The sequence below is a fragment of the Myotis davidii genome, unplaced genomic scaffold (genome assembly GCF_000327345.1).
Source record: "Myotis davidii unplaced genomic scaffold, ASM32734v1 scaffold219, whole genome shotgun sequence".
Classification (NCBI taxonomy): domain Eukaryota; kingdom Metazoa; phylum Chordata; class Mammalia; order Chiroptera; family Vespertilionidae; genus Myotis; species Myotis davidii.
The window spans coordinates 20,402-27,038 of NW_006289831.1; the positions used below are offsets into that span (position 1 = coordinate 20,402).

General features: G+C 41.6%; 1 long non-coding RNA gene across 1 annotated transcript in view; it reads right to left on the reverse strand.

Moving 5' to 3' along the window:
* LOC107182909 overlaps window positions 1-5,693 on the reverse strand; it is a 17,966-nt gene extending 12,273 nt beyond the window's left edge. Inside the window, exon 1 of the long non-coding RNA XR_001513666.1 lies at window positions 5,658-5,693. This is a non-coding gene — a long non-coding RNA (uncharacterized LOC107182909). The remainder of the gene's footprint in view (window positions 1-5,657) is intronic.
* Window positions 5,694-6,637: the final 944 nt, after the last annotated feature.

Consider the following 6,637-nt stretch of genomic DNA (forward strand, 5'->3'; position numbering starts at 1 on the left):
TGAACACGGTATGTTCTTCCATCTGTTTATGTCTTCCTCTATATCTTTTTTCAACGTCCTGTAGTTTTCTGAGTAGAGCTCTTTTACCTCTTTAGTTAAGTTTATTCCTAGGTATCTTAATTTTTTTGGTGGGATGGTAAATGGGATTTTTAAGAAATCTCTCTGTATGTTTACTGTTGGTGCATAAAAATGCCAATGATTTCTTGCCAATAATTTTGAATCCTGTTATATTGCCAAATTCCTTTAATAAGTCTAATAATTTTTTGATGGGGTCTTTAGGGTTTTTTTCTATGTACAGTATGTCATCTGCGAATAATGAAAATTTTACTTATTTTCAATTTGGGTGCTTTTTATTTTTTTAAATAAATCTTTATTGTTCAGATTATTACAGTGGTTCCTCCTTTTCCCCCATAGCTCCTGTCCACCCATTTCCCACCCCACCACTTGCCTTTACACCCCCACTGTCCTCATCCATAGGTGTATGATTTTTTCCAGTCTCTTCCTGCACCCTCACACTCCCTTCCCTTTGAGAATTGTCAGTCCACTACCTTTCTATGCCCCTAAATCTATTAAAATCACCAGTTTATTCTGTTCATCAAATTTTTTTATTCATTTGATTTTTAGATTCACTTGTTGATTTTCTATGTACAGTATGTCATCTGCGAATAATGAAAATTTTACTTATTTTCAATTTGGGTGCTTTTTATTTTTTTAAATAAATCTTTATTGTTCAGCTGGACTTGTAAGTTTATTTCTTTCAACAGGTAGGGGAAGTTTTCTGTCATTATTTCTTCAAATAGGTTTTCAATATCTTGCTCTCTCTTTTCTTCTGGTAACCCCATGATTCAGATGTTGGTATGCTTGAAGTTGTCCCAGAGGCTCCTTATACTATCTTCATATTTTTGGGTTCATTTCTCTTTTTGCTTTTCTGATTGGATGTATTTTGCTTCTTCATATTTCAAATCTTTTACTTTATTCTTAGGGTCCTCTAGTCTGTTGTTTGATCTCTTATATTATTCTTTATTTCATGTCATCTGGGAATAATAAAAATTTCATTAGTCAGTGTATGTTTAATTTCTAATTGGTCCTTTTTCATATCCTTGAAGGTCTCACTAGATTTCTTGGAGGTTTCTAGAAGATTCTTGAGTAAACTTATAACCGTGGTTTTGAACTCTATATCCAGTAGTTTGCTTTCCTTCGTTTCTTTCATTTGTGACATGTTTCTTTGTCTTCTCATTTTGGCTGCTTCCCTGTGTTGATAGAGTGGTTTTGTGTGCTAGATGTCTTATTGAGCCCAGTGGCTCAGCCTCCCTAATTTCCTGAGGTGGAAAGTCTTGGTGCACCCCTTTGTGGGCTTTGTGCACAGTCTTGCTGTAGTTAAGGCTTGATTATTTTTGGTATCACTGGGATGAATTGACCTCCAGGCCTATTGGCTGTGACAATCAGCTGTGCCTACAGTGGAAGAGCTGTTGTGCAGGAGAAACCCTTATGGGGCAGGACTTGCTTCAGTGGGGTTTTGGTGCTCACTGAGCCTGCCCCTTGAGGCAGTTGCTTATGGATGTAAAGAGTTGTAATCTGGATGGTCTCACTCAGACAACTAGGTACACTGGCTGTTGAATCTCCAAGTAGGTGCAAAACAAGCCACTGCCTGAGGCCACCCAGGAGGAGCTACAGAGAGATCTGCTGATTCCTCCTCTTTTTTGGGGGGTTTGGAGGTGTCCAGATGAGGCCAAGCTGTGAAGCAATTCAGGCTGCTGTTGAGCTTTAGGCCTTCTTTTGGAAGCTCTAGGACTCTGTGACCAAGCTTAAGTTTGTTAGGTTTTACATTGCAAAAGGACAGACCATTCATATGCAAAAGCCTCTGTGCACTGCTTGGGTTCAGCTGTAAATTGGGTGGGGCAGGGTCTCAGGGTGGAGTCTCAGAATCACCAGGGCAGAGAAAACAGCAATTTCTGACAGTCAGCCCTGCCTCAGAGAGGTCCTCAGTTCTCTGTGTCCTGTGGCCCCATGCAGGAACAATGATCACTGCAAGCATCTCTGCGAGAAAACTGCCCTCATGTTCTTGTTCCAATGCCAGGCAATACAGTTTCTCCCCATATGAGTCTGGGTCTCCAGAGTCTTGCCCAGAGCTGGAGTTCAGAGAAACTGGAAGCTTGTATCTCCCTCACAATGAAAAAGATGACAGTGTACCCAGTTGCCAGCTCATTTCATGTGCACCTCAGTACCTACACATTTTTGCACCTTGGCATCTCCTACCAGTCTCAATGTGCTTTTCTCTTTCCTTCTAGTTGTATAACTTCCACTTAGAAGGTCTTCCAGTGGTTCTGGATGATATTTATTTGGTCTTTTAGTTGTTTTGATGTGGTTGTGCGAGGCAGGAAGTACAGGCGATTACCTATACTGCCATCTTGGTTCCTCTCCCTCTCATTTCTTCTGCTTGTCTGATTGCATTGGCTACCACTTCCAGTCCTATGTTGAACAGGAGTGGTGAAATTGGGCGTCCTTGCCTTGTTCTTGTTCTTAAGGGAAATGTTTTCAGTTTATGCCCATTGAGTATGATGTTGGCTGTAGGTTTGTCATATAAGGCTTTTATTTTGTTGAGGTATGATGCTTCTATTTCCACTTTGCTGAGAGTTTTTATCAGAAAAGGGTGTTAGACTTTGTCAAATGCCTTTTCTGCATCAATTGATATAATTATGTGGTTTGTCTCTCAATTTTTTTATATGATGTATCACTTTTATTGATTTAAGGGTATTATACCAGCCTTGCATCCCTGGAATAAATCCCCCTTAGTCATGGTGCACGATCTTTATAATGTAACTAGAGACCCGGTGCACAAAAATTTGTGCACTTGGGTGGGGGGTCCCTCAGCCCAGCCTGTGCCCTCTCGCAGTCTGGGACCCCTCCAGGGATGTCCACCTGCTGGCTTAGGCCCACTAACCAGGGGGATTGGGCCTAAGCTGGCAGTCAGACATCCCCCTGGCAGCTTGGGGGGATGTCCAGTTGCCAGTGGGGAACAGGCCTAGCTGCAGTTGGACATCTTAGCACTGCTGAGGAGGCGGGAGAGGCTCCCACCACCACTGCTGTACTGGCGGCCGGCAGCCTGGATAGTGGATGAGCAGAGCTCCCCCTGTGGGAACACACTGACCACAAGGGAGCAGTTCCTGCATTGAGTGTCAGCCCCCTGGTGGTCAGTGTGTGTGTCATAGTGACCAGTGATTCCCAATTGCTCTGCTGTTTGGGTCAATTTGCATAATTTTTTTATTATATAGGATAGAGGCCTGATGCCTGGGTTGGGCCAGCTGGTATTCCCTAAAGGGTGTCCCATTTCAGAGTGCGGGTCCCCACCCTGGGTTAGGGGCTGAGGGCTGTTTTCAGACTGACCACACCCCCTTCAGGGTAAGGGTCCCCATTGGGTGCCTGGCCAGCCTGGGTGAGTGGCTGATGGCTGTTTGCAGGCTGGCCAACCCCCCCAGCAGGACCCTTACTCCATGAGGGTGTGGCCAGCTTGGGTGTGGGGCTGATGGCTGTTTGCAGGCTGGCTATAGCCCCTTCAAGAGGGGGTCACCCCTGGGGTGCCTGGCCAGCCTGGATGAGGTGCTGAGGGCCATTTTCAGGCTGGCCAATTCCCCTAGCAAGTACCCTCTCCCCATGAGGGTGTGGCCATCCTGGGTGAGGGGCTGATGGCTGTTTTCAGTCTGGACATAGCCCCCAGCCGCCCAAGGTTCCAGTGGAGGCTGGCTGGAAGCAGGTATCTGGGATTTATTTACCTTCTATAATTGAAACTCTTTTTGCCTTTTATGGAGGCCACAGCCAGCCAGTGCAGGCGGGAAGCTTGGCTTCCTCCATCGCCGGGCAACCAAACCTCTGGCTTGCTCCAGCTTCATATCTGCTCTCTGCCATCTTGGTTAGGTTAATTTGAATATAGTTGCTTCAATTGGCTGGTGGGCATGGCTTGGCCATAGCAAAGGTACAGTCAATTAGCATCTTTGTCTTTTATTAGTGTAGATGCTTGATCTAGTTTGCTAGAATTTTGTTGAGGATTTTAGCATCTTTGTTCATCAGGGATATTGGCCTATAATTTTCTTTCTTTGTGGTGTCTTTCAAGCAGCAGTTCTCAACCTGTGGGTCACGAACAATGAAAATACATCATGCATATCAGATATTTACATTATGATTCATACAGTAGCAAAATTACAGTTATGAAGTAGCAATGAAAATAATTTTATGGTTGGGGATCACCGTAATATGAACTGCATTCATATTGGGGTTCACAGCATTAGGAAGGTTGAGAACCACTGGGTCCTGGCTTCATAGAAAGAGCTTGGAAATGTGCCTACCTCTTGAATTTTTTTGGACTAGTCTGAGAAGGATTGGTTTTAGTTCTTTGAATGTTCAGTAAAATTCCCCTGTGAAGCCATCTGGTCCAGGGCTTCTGTTTGCTTGAAGCATTTTAATTATTGTTTCAATTTCATCAGTAGTTATCGGCCTACTCAGGTTTTTTTATTCTTCCTGGTTGCGTTTTGGAAGCTTGTTTAGGAATGTGTCCATTCCATTGAGGTTGTCCAGTTTGTTGGAGTAGAGTTGTTCATAGTATTTTTTTTTTACAATCCCTCTTTATATCAATGTTGTCAGTCGTTACTTCACCTCTTTCTTTTCTGATTTTGTTTATTTGCATCCTCTCTCTTTGTTTCTTGGTGAGCCTGGCAGAGGTGCATCAATATTATTTATCCTTTCAAAGAACCAGCTCTTGGTTTCATTTATATTTTGTGTATTTTTTTTTTATTTGGGGGGAGTTGGTCTCTATGTCATTTATTTCTGCTCTGGTCATTAATAACTCCTTCTTTTTGGGTACTGTGGGAACTTTCCATTATATTTATTGTAGTTGGTTTCTAGTTTTATGCCATTGTGATCTGAGAAGATGCTTGTTACAATTTCTATCTTCTTGAATTTGAAGAGACTTTGTCTGTGTCCCAATATGTGGTCTATCTTTGAAAATGTCTTATGTGCACTTGAGAAGAATGTATATTCTGTGGCTTTGGGGTGAAATATTCTTAAGATATCAATTAATTCCATCTGTTCTAGTGAGTCATTTAGGATTGCTGTATCCTTGCTGATTTTTTGTTTAAAGGATTTATCTAGTGGTGTCAGTGGGGTATTAAAGCCCCTTACTATGACAGTATTGCTATTGATCTCTCCCTTGATATCTTCCAGAAGTGATTTTATGTATTTGAGTGTTCCTGTATTGGGTGCATATATATTTATCAGTTATATCTTCTTGTTGAATTTCTTCCTTTAGTATTATGTGGCCTTCCTTATCTGTTGTTATGGCCTTCACTTTGAGCTCTATTTTGTTAGATATAAGTATGACAGCTTTTTTCTCAATTCCATTTACCTGAAAATTTTTTTCCATCCCTTCACTATCAGTCTGTGACTTCTGTTTTCTCAGGTGGTTCTCTTGCAGACAGCGAAAATATGGATCATGTTTTCTTATCCATCCAATTATCCTGTGTGTTTTGGTTGGTGCATTTAATCCATTTCCATTTATGTTTAATGTTATTATTGATAAGTACGTATTTTTTTTTTATTTGGGGGGAGTTGGTCTCTATGTCATTTATTTCTGCTCTGGTCATTAATAACTCCTTCTTTTTGGGTACTGTGGGCTTTTCTTATTGCTTTCTTTCTAATTCCTTAGTTGTAGGGTTAAATAATTTATTACCATTTTTTATCTTGCCTTTCTGTGTCTTTTTTTATAGCAGTACCTTTAGCATTGCTTGCATTGCTGTCTTGTTAGTAATAAACTCTCTTAGCCCTTTTTTTGTCTGTGAAGCTCCTGATTCCACCTTAAATTTTGAATAATATCTTTGCTGGTTATAGTATTCTTGGATTAAGTCCCTTGCTTTACATCACTTTGTATATTTCATTCCCTTCCCTTCTGGCTTGGTGTGTTTCTGTTGAGAAATCAGTTAATATTCTAATGGGAGGTGCCATGTAGAGACTTTCTTCGCTCTCTGGCAGCTTTTAAGATTCTTTGTCATTGATGTTTGACAATTTATTTATGATGTATCTTGGTGTTGGTGTTTTTGAGTTCATCCTATTTGGAACTCTTGGATTTTAATAGTTTTTTTCTTGCCAATATTGGGGAAGTTTTCTGTCATTTTTTCCAAACAGGTTTTTTACTCCTTGCTTCTCTTTCTCTCCTTCTGGCACCCCTATTATGTGGAGATTGTTTCCTGTTGTCCAAAAATTCCCTTAGGCTCTCCTCCTGTTTTTCTAAGTTTTTTTTTTTTTTTCTAGGTGCTGCTCTGCTTGTGTAGTTTTTTTCTACCTGTCTTCTAGGTCATAGATGCACTCGGAAGGGCCCTGGCTGAAGCCAAGCGATCAAGCTGTCTGTGGGCAGTTATCCAGGATGAGGGTATTTTGAATTTCTACTGCCGGAGCAGTAGATCCTTGTTTAGATAAGAACACACCCAGTAGGCACTCACAGCAGCACCCAAGAGCTGCCTGTGGAGCAGTGGGCTCAGTAGACCTGCACACTAGAAAAGAGTAATTATAAGGTTCAGAGTTCTGCAGCTGTGGTGTGGGAAGATTCAGTTTTTGCTGCCTTGTCTGTGGTTGGATACATGCACTCTTAGTG